Below are 16,279 nucleotides of genomic sequence, written 5' to 3'. Positions count from 1 at the left end.
CCTGAAGGATAAAGCAGCCAGGATCCGCTAGCACGCGGAGCACACGTCGGAGACGTTCCCAGAAGTGCCACACTCTGGGGAACAAGGGGACACTGCACAGCAGGGCACCGCAGGACCTCCTGTTCATAAAGCCCTTACCCTCAAGAGGAGGAGACACAGCTGACTCTCCTAACGCACAGACACAGGCACAGAGACTTAGACAAAATGAGAGGACAGAGGAATCTGTCCCAGATGGAAGCACAGGACAAAGCCAGTTTACTTAAGATGAATTAAGGACTTAAATGTAAGACCAGAGGGGCACCTGGGTGACTCAGTCAGCTGAATGTCCGACTCTTAACTTGCGCCCAGGTTATGGTCTCATGGTTCGTGAGTTCAACACCTGTGTCGGTGAGGAGCCTGCTTGGGATTCTCTCTCTCTCCCCCTCTCTGCCCCTGCCCCACTTGCATGTGGTTTCTCTCTATGTGTGTCTCTGTCTCTATCAAAATAAATAAATAAACTTGTATTAATTAATTAATTAATTAAAATGTAAGACCTGAAATGATAAAACTCTTGGAAGAAAACGGAGGAAAAAAGCCCCTTGACACTGGTCTTGGGAATGATTTTTTTGGATATGTCACCCAAAGCACAAACAACAAAAGCAAAAATAGACCAGCACATCACATTAAAAGCTTCTGCATAGCAAAAGAAATAATCAACGAAATGAAAAATCAACCTATGGAATGAGAGAAAACATTTGCAAACCATCTATCTGATAAAGGGTTACCATCCAAAATATATAAGGAACTTGTACAACTCAATAGCAAAAAAAAGCAAGTAATCCAGTCTTAAAATAGGCAGAGGATCTGAATAGATGTTTCTCCAAAGAAGACATACAAATGACCAACAGGTACCTGAAAAGTTCCTCAACATCACTAATCATTAGGGAAATGCAACTCAAAACCACAATGTGGTATCACCTTACACCTGCCAGTATGGCTAGAATAAAAAAGACAAGAAACAGTAAGTGTTGGCAAGGATGTGAAGAAAAAGAAACCCTTGGGTGGCTCAGTCAGTGGAGGGTTCAACTACTGATTTTGGCTCAGGTCATGATCCTAGGGTAATGGGATTAAACCCCTCATCAGGCTCCACACTGAGCCATGGAGCCTGCTAAAGATTCTTTCTTGAAAGAGAAAGAAAGAAAAAGAAAGAAAGAAAGAAAGAAAGAAAGAAAGAAAGAAAGAAAGAAAGAAAGAAAGAAAGAAAAGAAAAGAAAGAAAGAAGTAAAAGAAATCTTTACACACTGTTAATCAGAATGTCAGTTGGTAGAGCCACAGTGGAAAACGATATGGAAGTTCCTCAAAAAGTTAAAAATGGAAGTACCATATGATCCAATAATTCCACTACTGGGTATTTTACCCAAAGAAGACAAAACCACTAATTCAAGAAAATACATGCACCCCTATGTTTATTGCAGCACTATTTACAATAGTTAACATGCAGAAGCAATCTAAGAATCCATTGATAGACGAATGAATGAATAAGGAAGATGTGATGTATGTACACACACACACACACACAAACACACACACACACATATACATACACTTGAATATTATACAGCCATAAAAAAGGATGAGATCTTGCCATTTGCAACAACATGGATGGACCTAGAGGGTATTATGTTAAGTAAGATAAGTCAGACTGAGAAAGAAAAATACCATATGATTTCACTCATATATGAGTCTAAAAAACAAAACAAATGAATAGACAACACAAAGCAGAATCAGACCTGTAAATACAGAGAACAAACTGATGGTTGCCAGAGGAAAGGAGAGTAGGGGGATGGACAAAATGGGTAAAGGAGAGTGGGAGATACAGTCTTCCAGTTACGGAATGAATAAGTCATGGGAATAAAAGACACACCATCGGGGTGCTCCTGAGTGGCTCAGTGGGTTAAGCATTCGACTTCGGCTCAGGTCATGATCTCGCGGCTCGTGAGTTCGAACCCCGAGTCGCGTTCTGTGCTGACAGCTCAGAGCCTGGAGCCTGCTTCAGGTTCCGTGTCTCCCTCTCTCTGCCCCTCCCCTGCTCACGCTCTGTCTCTATCTCTGAAAAAAGAATAAACGTTTAAATAAATAAATAAATAAATAAATAAATAAATAAATAAATAAAAGACACACCATCGGGAATATATTCAATGATACTGTAACAGCACCTGAAACTAACATGACTCTGTATGTCAACTGTACTAAAAAACAAAAAACGAACCACAATGAGATATCACCTCACATCTGTTGGAATGGCTAGTGTTTTTTCCTTTGCCCCCCCCCCATGTTAGAACGGCTATTATTAAAAAGAAAAAAGATGACAAAGATTAAACACAAAAAAGATAACAAAAATAAACCAATTATATATTTTGAGGTGGATGTGGAGAAAAATGAGCTCTCGTGCACTACTGGTGGGAGGTCAATTGGCACAGCTGTCATAAAAAACAGTATAGAGTTCCTCAAAAATTAAAAATAGAACTATCATATATGATCCAGCAATTCCACTTCTGTATATATCAAAGGAAATGAATTGAAGATATACCGAGGATATATAATTGAAGATATAACTGCCAAGACATGGAAGCAATCTAAGTGTTTGTCAATGAATAAAGAAAGAAAATGTGATATGTACACACACACACACACACACACGCACACCGGAATACTATTCATCCGTAAAAAAGAAGAAAATCCTGCCATTTGCCACATTATGGATGAAAACTTGAGGGCATTATGCTAAGTGAAATCAGACAGACAGAGAGAGACAAATACTGTATGATCTCACTTATATGCAGAATTTAAACAACTTGAGTTCATAGAAACAGCGTTGAATGACGGTTGCCAGGGGCTGAGGGAGGGAGAAATGGGGAGATGTTGGTCAAAGCGTACAAACTTTGTCATAATAAGTTCAAGGATTCAAATGTATAGCATGGGGACTATAGTTCACAATATTGTATTGTATACTTGAAACTTGCAAAGACAGTAGAGCTTAAATGTTCTCACCACACACACACAAATTATAACTCTGTGGATGTGGTCACTAACCTTAATGTGGGAATGATTTCCAAACATATACATATATCAAATCATCATGTTGTATGCCTTAATATAATGCAATGTTATTTGTGGATTATATCTCAATAAAGCTGGAGGTAGAAAATGTTTCCCTGGTTAAATATTACATTTATGCTAATTTAGTCCAAATACTTTCCTATCAATTATATTTACTGATCTAACTAATAGCTATATGAGTTAGAATCAGGAAACCTCTCCATGTCTGCTCTCAATGTGAATCAGACTGCTTTTGAAATAAATTCTAGAGCATGAACATCCTGAGGTCCCCAGGATGTGGTTTGCCCATCACACTGGCATGTGATCAGAACATGATATAAGCATGGTTTGGGTCAGTCTTGTCTCTCCTTTTGTTCCATTATCTGTTTCTGCTTCCTATATTAGAAGAATCACCCAATTGCCATAATACACACCCCTCTACGGGAGGCTAGCTGACCTTCGGGTGGGAGTTGTTTACTGCTCTTTACTATGCTTTCAGTCAAATATTTTTATCTCTTCTAATCCATTTCAAAATCTATTGAATGCAGTTGTCAGCCTGATAATCTGCCTAGAATTTCTTAGGGGAAAATATCCTGGGTGTAATAATTTCCAAAATTTAGACTGCATAAAATCCTATTGCTGGCACATCACATAGCCTATACGGAGGGAACAGCCACGTTCATAGTTATTCTGTCAAGAGTTACCCTACTTAGTTTTGTTCCAGGTATCAGAATCCTGACATGAGGGTTTGAGCCTAAATAGATATCATAATATATTACCTGAAAGGGTTCTTGCATATGGCCCTTTACTGTAAATAATAAAAGTATTTCTGGAATAAGAATTATATAAATTATATATAAATTATAAACTATATAAATAATATATAATATTATATTATTGTTATTATTTTATCCTAATAGGTTATTATCTTATACTATTTATTATCTTAGGCATAACTAAGTTAACTATATTTATAGTTATATAATATATGTAATAGTTATTCAGGGGTACTCATAAATTTCCAATTCATCCACACCAAAAAATTAGTGGTGATAAGCACTCATCAGTACGTCTAAGAAAAAAAAAATTGCTCTGGTGTGCTTGGAATTCTTCATTATTTATATTATTCCAACTTTCTTGATCCTTTCATTTTTAAAAAAAAAATTTTTTTAAAGCCTATTCATTTATTTTGAGAGACAGAGACAGCACAAGCAGGGGAGAGGCAGAGAGAGAGGGAGAAAAAGAGAATCCCAATCTGTCAGCATGGAGCCTGATGTGGGTCTCAAATTCACAAAACCGTGAGATCATGACCTGAGCCCCAGCCAAGAGTTGGACGCTTAACTGGCTGAGCCACCCAGGCGCCCCTTAAAAATACTTCTTATATTTATATTTTATATAACTCAGTGATGTTATTTTCTCAAGTCCAGTCTGCTTTTTCACAAATAGTCTTAGGTCTTCCACCTGCTAATATTTTCTTCGAATATTTTGTTCTCCGAAAAGCTACTAGCTCACCATATTTGGTTATCTCTAAAAAAAAATAAAATAAAATACCTTAATACTATCCTTGGTATTCTCAGCAGGCCAGCTTTCTGTTCTCTTCATACCAGAGGAGAGGGGCCTGTTTCCCACCCACTCAAGGACTGCTGACTTGAGACTCTACTACTAGAGAGCAAAAGTCAAACAAATCAAGCTATAGTTTGGGGATGGAAGGGATTAGATCGGCTGAAGTTAGGGCCACTCCTTGCTTGCCTCCGTGTCTCCTCCACTCTTCTCTACTAAATTATAGGCTTCACTATTTCTTCCTCAAATCCATTTGAGTAAACCATACAATGTGTCAAAGGTCAAATATGAATGCATCAGAGCAAAAGGTTGCCACTCAACCAGACCGAAACTCAGACAGCAACTGAACCATCATGTTGGATCCCTAGCCCACTTGGAACAGTGTCTGTCTGTGGTAGGCATTTAATAAATATGAATGAATTTTTAAAATGAGAGCAAAAAAGGTCTAATTGGGGTGATTTCAGCAAAAATCCTGTAGTAAGTATCTCTAAAACTTTGTCCCTCCTTAAAAGCAACAACAACAACAAAATCCTGGCAAAATAGAACCGGCGTTAAACCCTGGAAATCAACCAAAGGTTTGCAGCCATCCAGAGAACACTTCTTTAAGAAAAACAGCTGAATCCCGGTAAAAGCAGCAAGCTTTGTGGCTTTTCCTTACCTTAGTCCCGTCTCCCACGCCCCAGTTCTGTAGTAACCCTAAAAAATAATAGCCTGCATTTCTAATCATGGAAGAGGGAAGGGTGGAAAGAATCTCATTCCCAAAGAAATGTTATTATTTGACCTGTCTGCTAATGGTTCCCTTGAAGACTACCGGAAAGTCTTTTCTTTATGCAACCACATACAAACTTGCCCACTGCTACATACCTCAGGGATATGGAGGAAGCGCTTTCGTTGAATGTTTTATAGCTGCCTAAGGTGATGCCATAAATAATAGACTAACCAAAATGCTTAAAAAGAAAAGGTGAGGAATGAGATATCCACAGGGACTTTGAAAAACTCCACTGTTGAAAACTTGTATGGAATTAGTTCAGAAGTTACTGGACAAACAAAAACAACTATAAAAACAGCAACAATAATAAATCCTGAGGAGGCAGAAGAATCTGATTTCTAGAGATGTCACATGATATTATTTGAAATGTTCAGTTTTCAACAGAAAATTATCAGGCAAGAAAGTCTGACCTATACACAGGGGGTGGAAATCAATAGAGATAGCCCCCCAAAGTTCCTGGATTTACTAGACAAAGACTTCAAACCAATTATTTTAATTAGGTTCAAGTAACTAGAAGAAAAAAATGTCTAAAGAAGTAAGAAAGTATGAGAACAATATTTCACTAAATAGAGACTATCAATAAAGAGATAGCAGTTTTCAAATGAATCTGGGGTTGAAAAATAAAACAACTGAAGTGAAAAATTCACTAGAGGGACTCAACACCAAATTTGAGTAGGCAGTACAAAGAAATCAGTGAATTTAAAGCTAGGTCAATTGAGATTATCCAGTCTGAGGAACAGAAAAAATAGAGAATGAATGAAAATAAACAGAGGCTCAGAGACCTGTGAGACCATCAAGCATGCCTACCTACTCAAAATGGAAGTTGCAAAACTGGTGGTGAGAGGAAAAGGAACAGAAAACAATATTTGAAGAAACATTTGCCAAAAATTCCCCCAATCTGATAAAAATCATTAATCTACACTCCCAAGCTCAATGATTCCAACGTAACAAATTCAAAGAGATCCGCCTGTTTTGGATTCCGTGTCTCCCTCTCTCTCTGCCCCTCCCCCACTTGTGCTCTGTCTCTCTTGCTGTCAAAAATTATATATATATATATATATATATATATATATATATATATATTCAAAGAGATCCAACACTCAGATGCATTAGAATCAAACTATGAAAGGACAAAGAGAGAAACTTGAAAGTAGCAAGAGAGAACAATTCCTCATGAACAAGAGAGCTTCAGTAAGATTAACAGCTGATTTCTCAGAAACCATGGAGATCAGAGGCACCTGGCTGGTCAGTCCTTAGAGTTACTTTGATCTCTGGGTTGTTGATTCAAGCTCCACATTAGGTATAGAAATTACTTAAGAAAATAAAATCTTAAAAAGAAAGAAAGAGAAAGAAAGAAGAAAGAAAGAAAGAAAGAAAGAAAGAAAGAAAGAAAGAAAGAAAGAAGAAAGAAAGAAAGAAAGAAAGAAAGAAAGAAAGAAAGAAAGAAAGAAAGAAAAATGGAGATCGAAAGGGATAATATATTTAAAGTACTGAAAGAAAAAAAAAACTGTAACCCAAGACTTCTATACCCAGCAAAAATATCTTCCAAATAGAGAAATTAAGACACTCCCAGATAAACAAAAACTTCGAGGTTTCCTTAGTAACAAACCTGCCTTACAAGAAATACTATAGGGAATCCTTCAGGCTGAAATAAAAGGACTTTCAACAACAACCTGAATCCTCATGTATTTTTTTTAAGTGAGTTGTATACCCAACAAGAGGCTTGAACACTCAACCCGAAGATCAAGAGCCTCATGCTCTATCTACTGAGCCTGTCAGGCACCGTTGAATCCTCATAAATAAAATAAAGAGCACCAATAAAGGTAACTACATAGATAAAATAAAAATAGAGTATAAATGTACTACTTGTTTCTCATGCTTTTTTTTTTTTCCTATCTGATTTAAAAGACAACTGCAGGGGGCACCTGGGTGGCCCAGTCTGTTAAACTTCTGGCTCTTAATTTCAGCTCAGGACATGATCTCACAGTTTTTTAAATTCAAGCCTTGTGTTGGGAACTGCTCTGATCTCGAGGAGCCTGCTTGGGACTGTCCCTTTATCTCTGCCTCTTCACTGCTTGTACACTGTCTCTCTCAAAATAAATAAATAAACTTAAACAAATTTTTTTTTTTTTTTTTAATTTGGGCACCTGGGTGGCTCAGCCGATTGAATGGTCGCCTCTTGGTTTCAGCTCGGTCATGACTTCACGGCTTGTAAGTTCAAGCCCCACGTCCGGCTCTGCGCTCACTTTTCGGAGTCTGCTTCAGATCCTCTGTCTCCCTCTTTCTGCTCCTCCCCAGCTCGCTCCCAAAATAAATAAACGTTAAAATTTTTTTTTAATTAAAAAAAATAAAAGACAACTGCATGATGCAATAATTACAAATGCAAGTTGTTGCGCATATATGTATAAAGCTGCAATTTCTGACAACAGCAGCATGGTAAGGGACAAAGCTCCATAAGAACAAAAGTTTTATATACTCTTGAAATTAAGGTGGCATTAATGTAAGCTAGATTATTATAAATTAAGTTATTAATGGTAATCCCTAGGGCAATCGCTAAGGAAAAAAAGATCTAATTATAAATTTACCATTAAGCTATTGTCACATATCAATTAGACATTTGCATGGAACTTATCTGGAATTTATTCTATTTCTCCAATAACTGAAAAGTTAACAGTAGAGACTGATCTTCAGAAATTTGTCTAACAACTAGCCATCACAGGATTCTATAAAAATTCCAAGAGCATCCTTCTAAAAGTGCCTTGCTATCCTGTCTGGCTTTATTAAAGTCTTTGGACATATTGTGTGGGAATTTGAAGGAGTAAGATTAAAGATTAAGATTAAGATGCTTGAAATCCAAACAGTGTCACCAAGTTCCTAAAGGAGATGCTGATTTCCATCAATAACAAATTCCATATTCACAGCCGTAAAAGAGGACTGATGGAAAAATCCATTGTTATTCTAGGCACCAACCAGTAGGTGGAATCAGAGTACAAGGGTCCCATCCAAGGGACGAAGGGCGTTAGACTAGATCAAAGCAATTATTTTAAAAAGGCATGAGCAGAAATGGACAGTCACATGAGCAAAGACATTAGGAAGCATCCTTTCAGATAGATTGTTATCTTCGGGCTAGAAGGCTAACGGGAGGTAACAGAATCTTTGTGAAACAAGTTTTAAGAAACTAAGCTAAAATGTCATTTGCCCAGGTTGTTCAAACATGAACTTAACTAATAGAAGAAGAATGACCCTTGAGTGACTTATTCAGATTCTTTTCATTTCACTGACTTTTTAAAATTTTTATTTTATTTTTTACTTTTTTTAACGTTTATTTTTGAGAGAAAGAGAGAAAGAGGTGCAAGCAGGGGAGGGGCAGGGAGAGGGAGACAGAATCTGAAGCAGGCTCCAGGCTCTGAGTGTCAGCACAGAGCCCAACGCGGGCCTCGAACTCACAAACCACGAGATCATGATCTGAGCTGAAGTCATGATGAAGAGTGGCTCCCTTGACTGAACCAGCCAGGCACCCCTCACTGCACTGATTTTATTCAGTCTTTTCATATATCTCCTGCCTCTCTCATATCCTCAATGATGGGCCAGTCTTTCAAATGCATGGAGTCTCCTAAGGAGTAATTGAAGGAAACTTAAGAATTTTTAAATGTCTTTAGAGAAAACTTTCTAGGTAGAGACTTTGGTTAAGTATGCTAGCTTCCCTGGCAGCTGGGGAGACTTAAGATTGGGCCAAGTTAACAAATAAGGCAAGTACAAAACACTAAGAACATCCTAGTGACATCAAAAAGATACTGAGGAGATATTATAAACAACTTTATGACAACACATTTGACAACTCAGCTAAATGGAGAAATGTTTTGACTACAAAAAACTACAAAGCTCTCTCAAGAAAAAAATCATTTCACTAGTCCTATATCCATTAAAGAAATCACATTTACATTTAAAAATCCTCCCACAGGGGTGCCTGGGTGGCTCAGTCGGTAAAGCGTCAGACTTCAGCCTAGGTCATGATTTTGCCGTTCCCAAGTTCCAGCCCCGTGCTGACAGCTCGGAGCCTGGAGTCTGTTTCAGATTCCGTGTCTCCCTCTCTCTCTGCCCCTCCTCTGCTTGTGCTCTGTCTCTCTCAAAAATAAATAAACATTACAAAAAATAAAAATAAATAAAAAGAATGGGGGTTGGATTTTGTCAAATGCCGTTTCTGCTTCTGTTGATATCATATTTTGATATGATGGATTACGCTAACTGGTTTTTCTTTTAAGTTTATTCCTTTATTTTGAGAGAAAGTGAGAGAGTGAGAGAGAGCATGAGAGGAGGATGGGCAGATAGAGAGAATCCCAAGCAGGCTCTGTGATAACAGTTCAATATGGGACCTGAACCCATGAACTGTGAGATCGTGACCTGAGTCAAAATCAAGAGTCAGACCCTTAACGGACTGAGCCACCCAGGCGCCCCAATTGATTTTTTTTTTAAGTAGGCTGTATACCCAACGTGGGGCTTGAACTCACAACTCTGGGAACAAGAGTCACATGCTCTACTGACTGAGCCAGCCAGGCATAACTATACTAATTGATTTTTTTAAATGTTTACTTATTTATTTTGAGAGAGAGAGAGAGGAGAGAGAGAAAGAACACACAAATGGGAGCATGGGAGGGGCAGAGAGAGGGGGAGAGAATCCTGAACAGCCTCCTCCCACACAGGACTCGATCTCACGACTGTGAGATTATGACCTGAGCAGAAATCAAGAGTCTGCACTTAACTGAGTCACCCAGGTGCCCCTACTAATTGATTTCTCAATGTTGAGTCAGCCTTTAGAGATGTCCTTTATCCAATCAAAGGCGTTTCCTTCTATTCCTAATTTATTTATCACGTAAGGGTATAGAATTTTGTCAAATACTTTTTCTGCAACCAATGAGATACTCGTGTGGTTTTGCCCTTTATTCTACTGATGTGGTGCATTACATGACTGCGTTGGTTTCTGGATGTTAAACTAACTTTGCATTCCTCAGATAAATCTCACTTGGCCGTGGCATATGATCCTTTTTATATACAACTGTTCGGTTTGCTAGTATTTTTTGAGGACTTTTTCCTCTATATTCAGAAGAGATATTGATCTGTATTTTTCCTTGTGATGTTTCTGTCAAGTTTTGGTATCATCGTAATATGGGCTTCACAGACTGAGTGGAGTAGTGTTCCCTACTGTTCTTTTTTTTTGGGCGGGGGGGGAAGAGTTCATGAAGAATTGGTATTCATTCTTTAAACATTTGGTAGGGTTTATCGGCAAAGCCACCTCGACAGGGATTTTCTTTGTCAGAAATTTTTATTAATAACTTGATGTCTTTATTTTTCATGTATCTATTTCAGTATATTATCTTGAGTCAGTTTTTGTAGCTTATGGTTTTTCAGAAATTTGTTTCTTGCAGATTATCTAGTTTGTTGACATACAATTGTTCATGGTATTCTCTTATAATCTTTTTTTTAGCTCAGTAGAGTCCACAGTAAGGTCCCTTATTTCATTCATAGTTTCAGTAATTTGAGTCTTCCCACCACCACCACCCCCCCAACCAGCTTTGGTCAGTTTAGCTAATGGTCTCTCCATTCTGTTGATCATTTCAAAGTACCAACATTGTTTCGTTTTGTTTTGAATTTTCTGGATTGTTTTTGTATTCCCAATTTCATTCATTTCTACTCTTAATATTTATTCTTTCCTTCCTTCTGCTTGCTTTGGATTTACTTGGTTCTTCTTTTCTTCCTTCCTAAGGTAGAAGTTCAGGTAAATGATTTGAGTTCTTTCTTCTTTTTTAATGTAGGTGGTTTACAGTATAACCCTTGCTTTAATTGTATCCCATAAGTTTCTGTATATTGTGTCTTTATTTTCATCCGTCCCAAATTATTTTCTTATTTCCTTGTGATTTCTTCTTTGGCCCATTGATTACTTAGATATTGTTTTATTTCCAAATACCTGTGAATTTCCCTAATGTCTTTCTGTTACTGGTTTCTAAGTTCTTCCATTGTGGTTAAAGAACATAAGTTGTATAATTTCAATTCTTTTTAAACTTATTGAGGCTTGTTTTATGGCATAGCATATGTTCTATTCTGGAAAATGTTTTGTACATGCTGGACAAAAATATGTCTTTTGCTGTTGTTGGGTATTGAAGTATTCCATAGATGTCTATTAGGTGTAATTGGTTTACACTGTTCTTCAAGTCTCCTATTTACTCGCTGGTCTTCTGCTTGGTTCTATCCATTATGAAAATGGTGTATTTTTTCTCCCTTTAGTTTTGTTCTTTTTTTTTTTTTTTTCTTCATGACTTTTGGGCTTTTGTTATTAGGTACATGTTTAATTGTTATTTCTTCTTGATAGACTAACCTTTGTCATTATGTCCTTTTTTGTCTGCCATAACAATTTTTGTCTTAAAACCATATTGTCTGATATTAGCATAGTACTCTAGTTTTCGTTTGGTTAGTATTCCATGCCATATCTTTTACCATCCTTTTACGGTGAACCTATTTTTCCTTTGAATCTAAAATGACAACATATAATTAGATCATATTTTTCCCCCTTTTACATAGCCATATGCCAATTTCTGCCATTTGAGAATTTAATCTACTTACATTTAATGTAATAAGGGTAAAGGAGGATTTATATCTGCCATTTTGCCACTTACTATGTCTCTTCATTCTTCAATTCTTCCATTATTGCATTCTCTTCTGTTAAATAGATTTTCCAAGGGTATCATTTTAATTTCCTTCTATTTATATATTTTAATTATTTTTTTAGTGGTTGCTCTGTGGTTTATTATTAACATCTTTTTTTAATTGGTAACATCTTAATTGATAGCAATCTAACTTGGATTAATAGAAATTTAATTTTAATTGTTTACAAAAACTGTACTCTCTCTCTCTCTCTCTCTCTGTCTCTCTCTATATATATGGCTCCACACCTCCCCCCATTTTATGTTGTATAATTTCAATTGAACTATCTTCAAGTTTGCTGCTTCTTTATTATTCCTGCTCAAAATTCCTTTAGTGCTTATTTCATTTCGGATATTGTACATTTCAACTTCAGAAATTTTATCTGGATCTTGTTAATATTTTTTATCTTTATTGATATTCTCTAGTTGATGAGACATTTTTCTCAAACATTATTTTACTTCCTTAGATAGAGTGTTCTCTTAGTTATTTTATTTTATTTTTTTAATTTTTTAATGTTTATTTTTGAGAGAGAGAGAGAGAGACAGAGCGCGAGCAGGGGAGGGGCAGAGAGAAAGGGAGACACAGAATTCAAAGCACCTTCAGGCTCTGAGCTGTCAGCATGGAGCCAGATGCGGGGCTCGAACCCACAGACTGGGAGATCATGACCTGAGCCAAAGTTGGACGCCCAACTGACTGAGCCACCCAGGTGCCCCTCTTTGAACATATTTTAAATAACTGATTTTAAAGTCTTTTTCTAGTAAATCATTTGCTCTTTCTCAGGTACACTTTCTATTGAATGCTTTCTTTCCCCCCTATGTATGGACCACACTTTCTTATTTCTTTGCATACATCCTAATTTTTTGTTGGGAATGGGGCATTTCAAATAATATAATTAAGCAACTCTGGAAATCAGAGTCTCTCCCCTTCCCAGGGTTTGTTGTTGCTATTTGTTGTAGTTGTTGTTTGTTCAGTGACGCTTCCAGACCGATTCTGCAAATTCTGTATTGTTTTTTGGGTAGAGACACTGAAGCCCCTCCATTAGCAGGGGTCAGCTAATAATTGGAGAGAAATTTCCTTTAAGGCCTAAAACTGGGAAATCCCTCAGTCTTTGCTGAGGGATTCTTTGTGCATATTGGATGGAGCACATCTTCTCTATTTCCCCAGGCAGTTTACAACTGTATCTCAGCCTTCATTTCCTGCTTGTGTATAGTCTCAACGCCAGTCAGAAGTCACCGCCTAGGACCTTCTCAGGTCTCTTCTGAGCATGTGCACAGCCCTAGTCCTGCATGTGGCCTCCTAGATCCCAGGAATAGGTTGGAGTTTTCAAAACCCATCTGGTCCTCACATTCCTCACCTTTTTCCCTTTTAAGACCTTGGCTAATCTATTGTTTGCCCCAGCGGCGATCGAGGCTTGTTAGGTGTGATGGAGCAGCTTCAGTCTAGGGCAATTCCCCCCCCCCCCAAGTCCTGAAGCAACACCCTTCTGAGTTCTCTACTTTTTGTCCCATGATCTACTTAGTTTTTCCACTCTGGCTGGGGGGAATACAAACGATTCCAAACCTCTTGGGAGCCCCAGGGACGGTTCCCACTCATGATTTCAGGTGGTTCTTTTCGCATCCTTGGGGAGTTTCTTCATATGCACGTGCTGCTCAGAACTCATCCAGACCCTCAGGGTGACCCTCTGCAGCCTGTGTACTCTCTCTGTGTGCAGCTCTTTCCTCTCTGGCACTCTGCCCTGAGAATTCTAGCTGCGTTGGTTCTCTAATTCCCAGCTCCATTTCTTAAACTCGGTAGGAAGGCTCGGCCACTGTTAGATTGCCTTCCCCTGCACTGTGACATAGAAACCGCCCCCCCCTCCCGGGTAGTATGCTGGGGGCAATCACAGGGCTCACCTTAGGTGTCTTCCCTCTCTAAGGAATCATTCTCTTCTCCCTGATGTCCACTACTTGTTTTATATATTATTTCCTGGTTTTTTAGTTATTTCAGATAGCTAGGTAGATTTAGTCACTCTTACTCCATCTTGACCAAAAACAGAAGTCCTCTTGCCTGTATTATCGCTGTAGCTTCCCTGTTTCTACTCGTGACTCTCCTGAATCTATTATCAACAGTGTAGCTAAAATAAGTCTTTTTTTTTTTTGAGTCTTCTAAAATATAAGTGAGATCATATTACTTTTCTTTTTTTTTTTTTATTTTTTTAATGTTTATTTATTTTTGAGAGAGAGAGACAGAGCACGAGCAGGGGAGGGGCAGAGAGAGAGAGAGAGAGGGAGACACAGAATCGGAAGCAGGCTCCAGGCTTCGAGCTGTCAGCACAGAGCCCGACGCCAGGCTGGAACTCACTAACCGTTGAGATCATGACCTGAGCTGAAGTCAGATGCTTAACCAACGGAGTCATCCAAGTGCCCCTTTTTTCTTTTCTTTAATTTTTTTAATGTTTATTTACTTTTGAAAGAGAGAGAGAGAGACAGAGCGTGAGCAGGGGAGGGGCAGAGAGAGAGGGAAGATCGTATTACTTTTCTAAAAAAAGTGTGCAATGCCTTTTAATTTCTCTCAAATTAAAACCATGCCTCTACAGTTCTAAGGCCCTGTTTAACCTGGCCCTTCATTACCTCTCTGACCCACTACTGCCCTCTCTGTCCATCCATACTCATTGCAGTCCTTCAAGCATTCCAGGAACATTTCCAGCTAGCTTAATTACATTTATGATTTACTGTTTCCCGTACTGTACCAGAAAGACTTTTTTTGTTTTTCCCGATTTTAACCTAAGCAGCTAAAGTAGTGCACCGCACACAGTAGACCCTTTAAATATTTGCTAAATGAAAGTCTGAGCCCAATCATAGAGCATTTAGGATATTAGGAAGTTTATAAAAATAGGCATTCAGCCATAGGAGACAAGACAGAAATCCAATTACCAAAAATGTCACATAATATCAGAGTGAGTCTTGCCTGTAACAAAGGTTATCTGATGCCAAGTGTTATTGTTGAACAAAAGATATTTAATGTGTTTTACCGATCACCAGAATTTAACCTAGAGATTTGGCTGAGATGAGAATAAAGCGACTCAAGCTGTGGGGAAGGATCTGATATTAAGCTCAGCTTGAAAGGCCCCAACAACATAACTAAAAAGGGCAAAAATGTCTAATATTCCCACTAGAATTCATTGAAGACTTGCTATATAATATCCTCATTCTTTTTAAAACACAATTTGCCGGGGCGCCTGGGTGGCTCAGTTGGTTAAGCGTCCGACTTCAGCCCGGGTCACGATTTCGCAGTCCGTGAGTTCGAGCCCCGCGTCGGGCTCTGGGCTGATGGCTCAGAGCCTGGAGCCTGCTTCCAATTCTGTGTCTCCCTCTCTCTCTGCCCCTCCCCCGTTCATGCTCTGTCTCTCTCTGTCTCAAAAATAAACGTTAAAAAAAATAATAATAACACAATTTGCCATGATTTTTAATACTGATACACATGTGGTAAAATGAACACCTTACAAACTAATGGCAGAATTGTGTTGCAAACATTTGTTTAATTTTTAAAAATTGTGGCAAAAATATAGATAACATAAAATTTACCCTAAAAGGTACATTAAAAAAATTCTTTTTAATGTTTTTATTTATTTTTGAGACAGAGAGAGACAGAGCACGAGCAGGGGAGGGGGAAAGAGAGAGGGAGACACAGAATCTGAAGCAGGCTCCAGGCTCTGAGCCATCAGCACAGAGCCCGACACGGGGCTTGAACCCATGAAATAAGAGATCATAACCTGAGCCAAAGTCAGACACAAAGTCAGACACACTAACCGATCGAGCCACCCAGGTGCCTCCCAATACCATCATTCTTAAGTTAAAAAGTGAAGCCATCATTTTTTCTAAAACTATTTGTGTCTACCTAACTAATATAGTTGGGGAAGTAAAAAGAATTTTTTCCTTTGATATCCGGGAGAGATTAGTTACGCAGCGTAGGAAAAAGTAGGAGAAAGCACAGATGAATTCCGGAGGCCCTTTTAATTCCTCGTGTGTACATTTGACTACATATTGTGCTGTTCCCTCGAATTGAAGAGACTTACAGCTGTCTTTAAGAAAAACATTATGTCTTTGACTCAACCCTCTTTGATGTTTGATCTCCTCTTTCAAATATACATCTTGCTGGAAAGACTACCTGGCCGTTCTTCCTCCATTCTTTTATTCT

At 38.2% G+C, this 16,279-nt stretch overlaps 1 protein-coding gene across 1 annotated transcript in view; it reads right to left on the bottom strand.

The window, feature by feature from the left end:
• The window catches only part of A2ML1 (alpha-2-macroglobulin like 1), a 67,822-nt gene extending 51,543 nt beyond the window's left edge, over nt 1–16,279 (bottom strand). Inside the window, exon 1 of the mRNA XM_053225794.1 lies at nt 16,250–16,279. The gene's annotated coding sequence lies outside the window, so the exon portion shown is untranslated. The remainder of the gene's footprint in view (nt 1–16,249) is intronic.

This window comes from Acinonyx jubatus, chromosome B4, assembly GCF_027475565.1.
Source record: "Acinonyx jubatus isolate Ajub_Pintada_27869175 chromosome B4, VMU_Ajub_asm_v1.0, whole genome shotgun sequence".
Lineage (NCBI taxonomy): Eukaryota > Metazoa > Chordata > Mammalia > Carnivora > Felidae > Acinonyx > Acinonyx jubatus.
The sequence above is the reverse complement of the archived record's forward strand: the minus strand, read 5'-3'. Positions and strand labels throughout refer to the sequence as shown.